This window comes from Hyperolius riggenbachi, chromosome 7 (genome assembly GCF_040937935.1).
Source record: "Hyperolius riggenbachi isolate aHypRig1 chromosome 7, aHypRig1.pri, whole genome shotgun sequence".
NCBI classification, from domain to species: domain Eukaryota; kingdom Metazoa; phylum Chordata; class Amphibia; order Anura; family Hyperoliidae; genus Hyperolius; species Hyperolius riggenbachi.
In genome coordinates this window covers 178,896,983-178,908,357 of record NC_090652.1, presented here as the reverse complement: position 1 = coordinate 178,908,357, position 11,375 = coordinate 178,896,983, and positions in this window count along the sequence as shown.

Here is an 11,375-nt window from a genome sequence, read left to right as displayed (position 1 = left end):
TACACGTGAGAAGTGGAACGAAAATCATACATGATTCCAAACATTTTTTACAAATCAATAACTGCAAAGTGGGGTGTGCGTAATTATTCAGCCCCCTTTTGTCTGAGTGTAGTCAGTTGCCCATAGACATTACCTGATGAGTGCTAATGACTAAATAGAGTGCACCTGTGTGTAATCTAATGTCAGTACAAATACAGCTGCTCTGTGATGGCCTCAGAGGTTGTCTAAGAGAATATTGGGAGCAACAACAGCATGAAGTCCAAAGAACACACCAGACAGGTCTGGGATAAAGTTACTGAGAAATTTAAAGCAGGCTTAGGCTACAAAAAGATTTCCAAAGCCTTGAACATCCCACGGAGCACTGTTCAAGCGATCATTTAGAAATGGAAGGAGTATGGCACAACTGTAAACCTACCAAGACAAGGCCGTCCACCTAAACTCACAGGCTGAACAAGGTGCGCGGTGACCAGAAATGCAGTCAAGAGGCCCATGGTGACTCTGGATGAGCTGCAGAGATCTACAGCTCAGGTGGAGGAATCTGTCCATAGGACAACTACAGTGGGTTGCAAAAGTATTCGGCCCCCTTGAAGTTTTCCACATTTTGTCACATTACTGCCACAAATATGCATCAATTTTATTGGAATTCCACGTGAAAGACCAATACAAAGTGGTGTACATGTGAGAAGTGGATTGAAAATCATACATCATTCCAAACATTTTTTACAAATCAATAACTGTAAAGTGGGGTGTGCGTAATTATTCGGCCCCCTGAGTCAATACTTTGTAGAACCACCTTTTGCTGCAATTACAGCTGCCAGTCTTTTAGGGTATGTCTCTACCAGCTTTGCACATCTAGAGACTGAAATCCTTGCCCATTCTTCTTTGCAAAACAGCTCCAGCTCAGTCAGATTAGATGGACAGTGTTTGTGAACAGCAGTTTTCAGATCTTGCAACAAATTCTCGATTGGATTTAGAGCTGGACTTTGACTGGGCCATTCTAACACATAGATATGTTTTGTTTTAAACCATTCTATTGTTGCTCTGGCTTTATGTTTAGAGTCATTGTCCTGCTGGAAGGTGAACTTCCGCCCCAGTTTCAAGTCTTTTGCAGTCTCCAAGTGGTTTGCCCTGTATTTGGCTCCATCCATCTTCCCATCAACTCTGACCAGCTTCCCTGTCCCTGCTGAAGAGATGCACCCCCGAGCATGATGCTGCCATCACCATATTTGACAGTGGGGATGGTGTGTTCAGAGTGATGTGCAGTGTTAGTTTTCTACCACACATAGCATTTTGCATTTTGGTCAAAAAGTTCCATTTTGGTCTCATCTGACCAGAGCACCTCCTTCCACATGGTTGCTGTGTCCCCCACATGGCTTGTGGCAAACTGCAAACGGGACTTCTTATGCTTTCTGTTAACAATGCCTTTCTTCTTGCCACTCTTCCATAAAGGCCAACTTTGTACAGTGCATGACTAATAGTTGTCCTATGGACAGAGTCTCCCACCTGAGCTGTAGATCTTTGCAGCTCGTCCAGAGTCACCATGGGCCTCTTGACTGCATTTCTGATCAGCGCTCTCCTTGTTCGGCCTGTGAGTTTAGGTGGATGGCCTTGTCTTAGTAGGTGTACAGTTGTGCCATACTCCTTTCATTTCTGAATGGTCGCTTGAACAGTGCTCCGTGGGATGTTCAAGGCTTTGGAAATCTTTTTGTAGCCTAAGCCTGCTTTAAATTTCTCAATAACTTGATCCCTACCTGTCTTGTGTGTTCTTTGGACTTCACGGTGTTGTTGCTCCCAATATTCTCTTAGACAACCTCTGAGGCCCTCACAGAGCAGCTGTATTTGTACTGACATTAGATTACACACAGGTGCACCCTATTTAGTCATTAGCACTCATCAGGCAATGTCTATAGGCAACTGACTGCACTCAGATCAAAGGGGGCCGAATAATTATGCACACACCACTTTTCAGTTATTTATTTGTAAAAAAAAATGTTTGGAATCATGTATGATTTTCGTTCCACTTCTCATGTGTACACCACTTTGTGTTGGTCTTTCATGTGGAATTCCAATAAAATTGATTCATGTTTGTGGCAGTAATATGACAAAATGTGGAAAACTTCATAGTTACATAGTTACATAGTTATTTTGGTTGAAAAAAGACATACGTCCATCGAGTTCAACCAGTATAAAGTACAACACCAGCCTGCTCCCTCACATATCCCTGTTGATCCAGAGGAAGGCGAAAAAACCCTTACAAGGCATGGTCCAATTAGCCCCTAAAGGGAAAAATTCCTTCCCGACTCCAGATGGCAATCAGATAAAATCCCTGGATCAACATCATTAGGCATTACCTAGTAATTGTAGCCATGGATGTCTTTCAACGCAAGGAAAGCATCTAAGCCCCCTTTAAATGCAGGTATAGAGTTTGCCATAACGACTTCCTGTGGCAATGCATTCCACATCTTAATCACTCTTACTGTAAAGAACCCTTTCCTAAATAAATGGCTAAAACGTTTTTCCTCCATGCGCAGATCATGTCCTCTAGTCCTTAGAGAAGGCCTAGGGACAAAAAGCTCATCCGCCAAGCTATTATATTGCCCTCTGATGTATTTATACATGTTAATTAGATCCCCTCTAAGGCGTCTTTTCTCTAGACTAAATAAACCCAGTTTATCTAACCTTTCTTGATAAGTGAGACCTTCCATCCCACGTATCAATTTTGTTGCTCGTCTCTGCACCTGCTCTAAAACTGCAATATCTTTTTTGTAATGTGGTGCCCAGAACTGAATTCCATATTCCAGATGTGGCCTTACTAGAGAGTTAAACAGGGGCAATATTATGCTAGCATCTCGAGTTTTTATTTCCCTTTTAATGCATCCCAACATTTTTTTAGCTTTAGCTACAGCGGCTTGGCATTGAGTACGATTATTTAACTTGTTGTCAATGAGTACTCCTAAGTCCTTCTCCAAGTTTGATGTCCCCAACTGTATCCCATTTATTTTTTTATGGTGCTAGACCATTAGTACGTCCAAAATGCATGACTTTACATTTGTCAACATTGAATTTCATCTCCCATGTATGTGCCCGTATAGCCATCCTATCCAGATCCTGTTGCAATATGACTTCCTGAGAGTTGATGATTCTGCACAATTTTGTATCATCTGCAAAAATAGCAACATTGCTCACTACTGCATCTACTAGGTCATTAATAAATAAATTGAAGAGCACTGGACCCAGATCAGACCCCTGTGGGACCCCACTGCTAACAGTCTCCCATTTTGAGTACAATCCATTGACCACAACTCTTTGTTTTCTGTCCATTAGCCAGTTCCCTATCCATGAACACAGACTCGTCCCCAGTCCTTGCATGCTCAACTTTTGCACCAGACTTTTGTGGGGAACAGTGTCGAAGGCCTTTGCAAAGTCCAAGTATATCACATCTACAGCATTCCCAATATTCATATTAGCATTCACTACCTCATAAAAGCTAAGCATGTTAGTCAAACAGGACCTGTCTTTAGTAAACTCATGTTGATGCTGAGAAATAAGATTATTTTCTACTATGAAGTCATGTATAGCATCCCTTAGTAACCCCTCAAATAGTTTGCATACAACTGATGTTAAGCTTACAGGTCTATAATTTCCTGGATCTGATTTTCTGCCCTTCTTAAATAATGGGAAACCGTGGGCTGTACGCCAATCCACTGGGACTCTGCCAGTTGCAAGAGAGTCACAAAAGATAAGATAAAGTGGTTTATCTATAACTGAACTTAATTCCCTTAGGACCCGAGGATGCATGCCATCCGGGCCAGGTGCCTTGTCTATTTTTAATTTATTTAGTCTTGCCTTCACTTCTTCCTACGTTAAGTATTTAATATTACAGTTAGAAGATTGAGACTCTTCCGCCTCTGTAGTTTGCAACAGTGCTGTTTCTTTTGTGAAGACAGAGGCAAAGAAAGCATTTAATAACTCTGCCTTACCTTGGTCATCCACCATTGAGTTCCCACCCTCATCCTTTAGGAGTCCTATACAGTCAACATTTCTTTTTTTAGAGTTAATGTACTTGTAAAACCTTTTTGGGTTAGATTTGATATCCTTAGCGATTTGTTTTTCAGCTTCAATCTTTGCCTGCCTAATTTCTTTTTTACAATTTTTATTGCACTCCTTATAATTGCTTAGTGCAGTCTCGGTCCCCTCCTGTTTTAAGACCTTATAGGCATTCTTTTTCCTCTTCATTTTATCTTTAACCTTTCTATTCATCCATAGAGGCCTTTTTTTTATTCCTAGATATTTTGTTTCCATATGGGATATACATACTACAATATTGATTGAGTATAAGTTTAAAAGCTTGCCATTTCCCTTCAGTGTCTTCCCCTTGTAGTACATTATCCCAGTTCACCAAACTTAGTGCCTGCCTAATTTGATTGAACTTTGCTTTTCTAAAATTCATAGTTTTAGTGGTCCCGCTGCCCCGTGGCCTATCAGTCACCAGATCAAACGTTATCATGTTGTGATCACTATTGTCACGCTTGGAGGTGTATTCTCCACGGTCAGCACGTGATGCATAAGCTGACGTGAAGGAGGTACACACACCAGCACAAGGAATCAGGATATCCCCAGTTTAGTGGAGGAGAGGACTGACTCCAATAAGAGATTGTGGTGCACAGAGCCGGTGCAGATCCGAACAGCCACAAACACTTTCGTAATAACGTCTCAGCGCAAAGTAGCGCTGAGCGCATAAACCAGGACTGAGGAGATCAGGACAGGTAGACAGAATGAACGCTTGCCTAACTAGCCACTACTCAGTGACAGCAAGCGTCCACAATAAAACAGACTGGAATGAGGTAGCCAATGCGTTTGCAGCAATGGCGTGCCTCACAAAGACAGGACAGGATAGTCAGGAAATAGCAGGATCAAGATAGATGAACGTAACACAGATAAATATACAATAAGTATGATTTCCTAGCGTATTACAATTACAGCTATCAATGAAACTATTTGTAACGTCTGACTAACATATGTATATATCGGCAATGAACCGATATATGACATAAGCAGGAACTCTGACTAAGACTAGAGTAATACAGGGAACAGGACTCAGAAGGATTCGCTATCTCTTCGCAGAGATGAACGCAATCCACAAACAGGACCAGGAACAGGATAACTAGCTCAGCGTGCTGGAACGCTGACTAACGGAATACAGGATATAAACAGTTCGTGTACGTATATATCAGCGACACTGATGTATCAACGTAACACGAATACAAGGAAAATAATAAACGTGCAAGTATGCGTATATATTGGCGATGAACCAATATATGACACAAGACAAGCAAAGTAACAACTTCTAGAAACAAGAGCAGAACTAGGAGGACTCGCTGACCCCTTCGCAGGAGTCAGCGCAGTCCACACGGACTAGGAACGAGGTGGGGCATGGGCAGAGTAACAGACAGGATCTGAGACTATGGTAGCCCATGAGACATTGCAGGAAGCAGTTCTTTATACTGAGGTCATCCAATGGGAGCAGACCTGCAGATTCCCACACAAGTGAATGGTAATTAATCACAGGCTGATAGCAGGAAAAGGCAGACAATGATATGCAGCCTGCAGGAAAGGGACTGCCCCTCCACTGCAGCAGACAATGTTTGTTTACACAAGAGCATGTTAAACTGTCATTAATTTCAGAGTGACTGCAGATGGAATCAGCAAGTAGTTTAAGTGCAAACCAAACTATGCAAGAAAATGCATGTAATGACATCAGAACTGCTTGGGTTACAATACCACTGCAGCCAGCAGTAAACGCTGCAGACATGATCATAACAACTATTTCCCAAATGTTCTTGAACCTGCACATTTGATACATTATCTGCTCTATTAGAAATGATCAGATCCAGTAACGCATTCCCCCTAGTTGGTTCAGTTACCATTTGAGTCAAGTAATTGTCCTGTAGTGCTGCCAGAAATCTGCTGCTTTTACCAGAATGGGTTGCCTCAATACTCCAGTCAATGTCTGGAAAGTTGAAGTCGCCCATAATTATGACCTCATTTTTACTTGCAGCTTTTTCAATCTGCTGTAGTAATCGCAGTTCTGCAGCTTCATTAATAAGAGGTGGCCTGTAGCATACCCCAATAAGCAATTCGCAACTTTTATTTCCACCATGAATATTTACCCAAACGGACTCCACATCTTCGCAATCTTCCTCCATCTCATCGTTGAGGACAGTTGTAAGAGAATTCTTAACAAAGAGACAAACCCCTCCTCAAGGGGGCCGAATACTTTTGCAACCCAATGTATTAGTCGTGCACTGCACAAAGTTGGCCTTTATGGAAGAGTGGCAAGAAGAAAGCCATTGTTAACAGAAAAGCATAAGAAGTCCTGTTTGCAGTTTGCCACAAGCCATGTGGGGGACACAGCAAACATGTGGAAGAAGGTGCTCTGGTCAAATGAGCCAAAAATTGGACTTTTTGGCCAAAAGGCAAAGCGCAATGTGTGGCGGTAAACTAACAGTGCACATCACTTAGAACACACCATCCTTACTGTCAAATATGGTGGTGGCCAGGGCCGGATTTAAGACAAGGCCACATAGGCCATGGCCTAGGGCACCACAGGATTAAGGGCGGGTGGGCAGCAGGCTATACTGGGGGAGGAGGAAGGGTCACCTGGATACCAGTACTGGAGGGAAGGGGGTCATCAGGCTATTTGGAAGAGGCAGGAGTGCTTCTTATACTAGAGGGAAGGGGGGTAAGGAGTCATCAGGCTACCTTTACTTGATGAAAGGGGGGAGGGGTTCATTAGGCTGTCTAAATTGGAGGAGTTGAGGGAAGGGTTATCTGTCTACCTATACTGGGGGGAGGTCATGTGGCTGCCTTTAATAGAGGTAAGGGTCAACAGGGTACCTATAATGGAGGAAGGGAGAAAGGTTCTCTGGCTACCTATACTGGGGGGGTCATGTGGCTACCTAAACTGAAGGGGGCGGCTGCTGACAGTGGCCTTGGGTGATAAAGAGTACAAATCCGGCCCTGGTGGTGGCAGCATCATGCTCTGGGGGTGCTTCTCTTCAGCAGGGACATGGAAGCTGGTCAGAGCTGATGGGAAGATGTATGGAGCCAAATACAGGGCAATCTTGGAAGAAAACCTCTTGGAGTCTGCAAAATACTTGAGACTGGGGCGGAGGTTCACCTTCCAGCAGGACAACGACCCTAAACATAAAGCCAGGGCAACAATATAATGATTTAAAACAAAACATATCCATGTGTTAGAATGGGGGCTATTCTAACACATGGATATGTGTCAAAGTCTAGATCTAAATCCAATTAAGAATTTGTTGCAAGATCTGAAAACTGCTGTTCACAAACGCTGTCCATCTAATCTGACTGAGCTGGAGCTGTTTTGCAAAGAAGAATGGGCAAGGATTTCAGTCTCTAGATGTGCAAAGCTGGTAGAGACATACCCTAAAAGACTGGCTGCTGTAATTGCAGCAAGTGGTGGTTCTACAAAGTATTGACTTAGGGGGCTGAATAATTACGCACACCCCACTTTGCAGTTATTGATTTGTAAAAAATGTTTGGAATCATGTACGATTTTCGTTCCACTTCTCACGTGTACGCCACGTTGTATTGGTCTTTCACGTGGAATTCCCATAAAATTGATTCATGTTTGTGGCAGTAATATGACAAAATGTGGAAAACTTCAAGGGGCCCGAATACTTTTGCAAGCCACTGTATACCTATCTAACTTATACTGGGGACATATACCTATCTAACCTATACTAGGTGACATATACTACTGGGGGCATATATCAATCTAACCTATACTGGGGGCATATACCAATTTATGTATTTATTTATTGTATTTACAAAGCGTGAACATATTACGCAGCGCTGGAAATTAGTTTAGGTTACAGACAATATTTAGGGGTGACATACCGAATATAACAATACAGGAATACAAGAAAAAACAGATCACGCAGCACAGTATGAGTACAAGGTAATGCTTAGTCAGTCACTGGATGGAGCATGGAGATTAGGCAAGTTAGGTTCACTCAAATGCATAGTGTGGGTTCACAGTAATGGAGGTGCATGATCAGGTAGGACACAAAAGGAGGAGGACCCTGCCCAAAGGCTTACAATCTAGAGGGAGAGGTAGGGACACGAAAGGTAGGGGACCAGAGTCCAGCTGTGGGTTTAGAGCACTTGTGAGGAGTAGTAGGCCAGAGTGAAAAGGTGAGTTTTGAGGGCCTTCTTGAAGCTGTTGAAGGAGGGGGCTGCCCTAATGGGTGGAGGTAGGGAGTTTCATAATGTTGGAGCAGCTCTTGAAAAGTCCTGGAGGCGTGCATGGGACTGGGTGATGCAAGGGCGGTCAGGCAAAGTTCATTGGAAGGGTGGAGTGAGCAGCTAGGTGTGTATCTCTGAGTAAGATCGGAAATAAGGCTGATTGGAAAAGCTGAATTCCGATTTCGTCGAAATTTCGTGTACCGCATGCGAAAACCGTATTTCGTGTTCAGAATTTTCGTGTTCCGAGTGCATTTCAATTGAAGTCAATTGTAAAGCCCCTGTACATGCTATCATCACCAAATTTGGCATGTATATTAAGCAGATAAGTAGGAACATGGTAAAAAAAAAAATTGTGAAAAGACCTTATAGTTTTTGAGCAAATCGATTTCAAAGTTTCATAGGAAAAACAGTTTTTAAACTGTGTAAAATGACACTGCTGCAGTACAGGTTACTGTATTCCGAGTTCTGTATACATATTGTATACATTTCATGAAAGCAGACAGAGTGGGGTCCCCCCTCCCAAGCGTCCTTAACTCCTTGTCTCCCATGCAGGCTGGGATAGCCAGAATGCGGAGTCCCGGCCACATGGGGCTTCGCACCCTGAGCTATATCAGCCCGCATGGTCCATGGTATGGGGGGGCTCTGGAGGAGAGGGGCGGTCAACCTCCCCCTCTCCCCTAGAGCCCTTGTCTAATCCATGGACAAGGTGCTCCTCCCCACCTCCGGTGCCCCAGGAGGAAGTGGGGGCTGCTGACGTCCTGGGGAGTTCATGGTGCCATCCGGGGTTCCCCTTTAACAAGCGGACCCCGGAAGCCGCCCCTGTCAGGAACCGGCCCGCGGCACGCTTGCGTATATGGTTCCCGACTGCGGGTTTGATCAGATTAAGCGGGGAACAGCCTTATTTAAGCTACAAACAAGGCTGGAACCCCTCAAACACTTCCCACTGCCACCACTAGCGTTGCTAGACACGTCCCCTCAGCTGTCGAGGGCTAAACACGCAATCTGCGTTTTCGTATTTGGGTCATCTTTGCGCTTGGGCCGAATACGAGAACGCCACGCACCCACACACAGTTGCAATCTTACACTGTAATGAAGCAAAACCACTAACAGTCGTTCCGAACGATACTGTTAGACTTCCCACTCGGCTGTCGAGCGCAGAAGTGCCTCATACACACAATGCAATTACAATTTCATACGGTAGTGTTGCTCAAGCGTACAATTAGGCATGAACTTATACACGGTTACACTTCAGTCTCTTCTAGGCTATGAGTGTTAGTTTAGCACAGCAGAAGTCAAGCTTATTAAATAACGATTTAATATTCCATAAAAAACGTGGAACAATGCAGAACTTAATATATACAAAAGATTACAAAAAGACAAAGTAAAAATGTTACAAGATAAAAGTTACAAAAATAAGAGGTTACAAAGATACACACCAAGCAGTTTGCTTACCAAAATACAGAAATCCAGATAGAAGAATCTTGGACTTTTGTGTACGGACACATTTCTGGTTAGACCAGGAGTCCACTAGCTTGGGCCAGGAGACCAGCTGCAGCTACTGTCAGAAGAGAACTGATTTGAGGTAGCTGTCCCCTGGTTTTTACAATGAAATATTCGCCTCGAGGCTGTAAGCCTGTGTGGACGGGGGGAAGCTAGATTTAATTACATCCTCAGTCATAATTGGATCTCCAGAGATCTAACATCCACCTGTGAAAAATGTACAATAGCCCACATACATGAAAAGACTTCCAATAGATGTAATTTACAGGGTATAGTTTGCACCTCATAGGCGGACTGGCCCGGGGGGATGGGGGGCATTTTCCCCCTGGGCCGCCTCCTTCCACTGTGTTTCGGGCCGCCAGCTGAAGAGGAGGGAGGCCTGACTTCTTTCCTCCTTCCTGTCCTGCTCTAAGGGCCTTTGTGTCCCCCATCAGTAGAGGCTGCGGTAATCGGTATCACCAGCACCTGGCTGGTGAGAACCCGACAGAGACTCAGCGGAGCAGCCAGCATCACTTACACGCAGGCTGTTCACACAGCTCTAGTCTACTTCCTGCTGCCACGCCCCCTCTCTTCCCGGGTAGGCAGCGGTAGTTTTGAAGGGTCCCCTACAGCCTGGCCTGCACCAGCATGTGAGCTCACCCGGCCAGCAATGAGTGAATCTGCTGCAGGGTGAATGGAGACAGAACTGCTGCAGCTGTGAGCTCCTCTGGGAAGAAGGGAGAGGCAGGACCTGCACAGCGCTACATCTGACTGTGTAAGTTGGCACACTGTAGATAAGCTCCATTGCCTGCAAGTCCTTATCTCTTCTTCTCTTATCTCCTATTATTTAACTAGTGTGTGTGTGTGTCTTCCCCCTCCTCCCCTGCTATCTCCTGTCTCCCAAATACATGTCCTTGCCAAACTGGACATAGGAAACCAGCAGTCCTGGTGAGACTCCCTGCAGTGTGTGTATCCTCTCTCTCTCTCCCCCCCCCCCCTGTCTGTCGTTGTTAATCTCTCCCCTCATCTTTCTTATGTCCCCCACTCTTTCCCGTATTTCTCTCCCTGTTGTCTCATTTTTATGCATCTGTCTCCCTCTCCATCATTCACTTTCAGTTTCCATCATTCATTTCCTCTCTCTCATACACACACACACTGCAATATACACACACTCTACAATACACACACACACAATATATATATGACATGTGTGTTATATATATATATATATATATATATATATATATATATATATATATATATATATATATATATACGCACACGCACCTTATGCAGCACCTTACAGAGTACATAGTCACATCACTTGTCCTCAGGGGAGCTCACAATCTAATCCTTACCACAGTCGTAGTGTAAAGTCCTACCATGTTATTTTTTATGTATTTATATAGCACTGGCATCTTCTGCAGAACATTACAGAGTACATAGTCATGTCACTGATGATGTCAGAGGAGTTCATAATCTAATCATGCTATAGTCTAATGTTATGCCGTACACTTATTATTATTATTGTTATTTATTTATATAGCACTGACATCTTTTGCAGCACTTTACAGAGTACATCGTTATGCCACGTCTGACCAGGGCTGTTGAGTCAGAGTCGG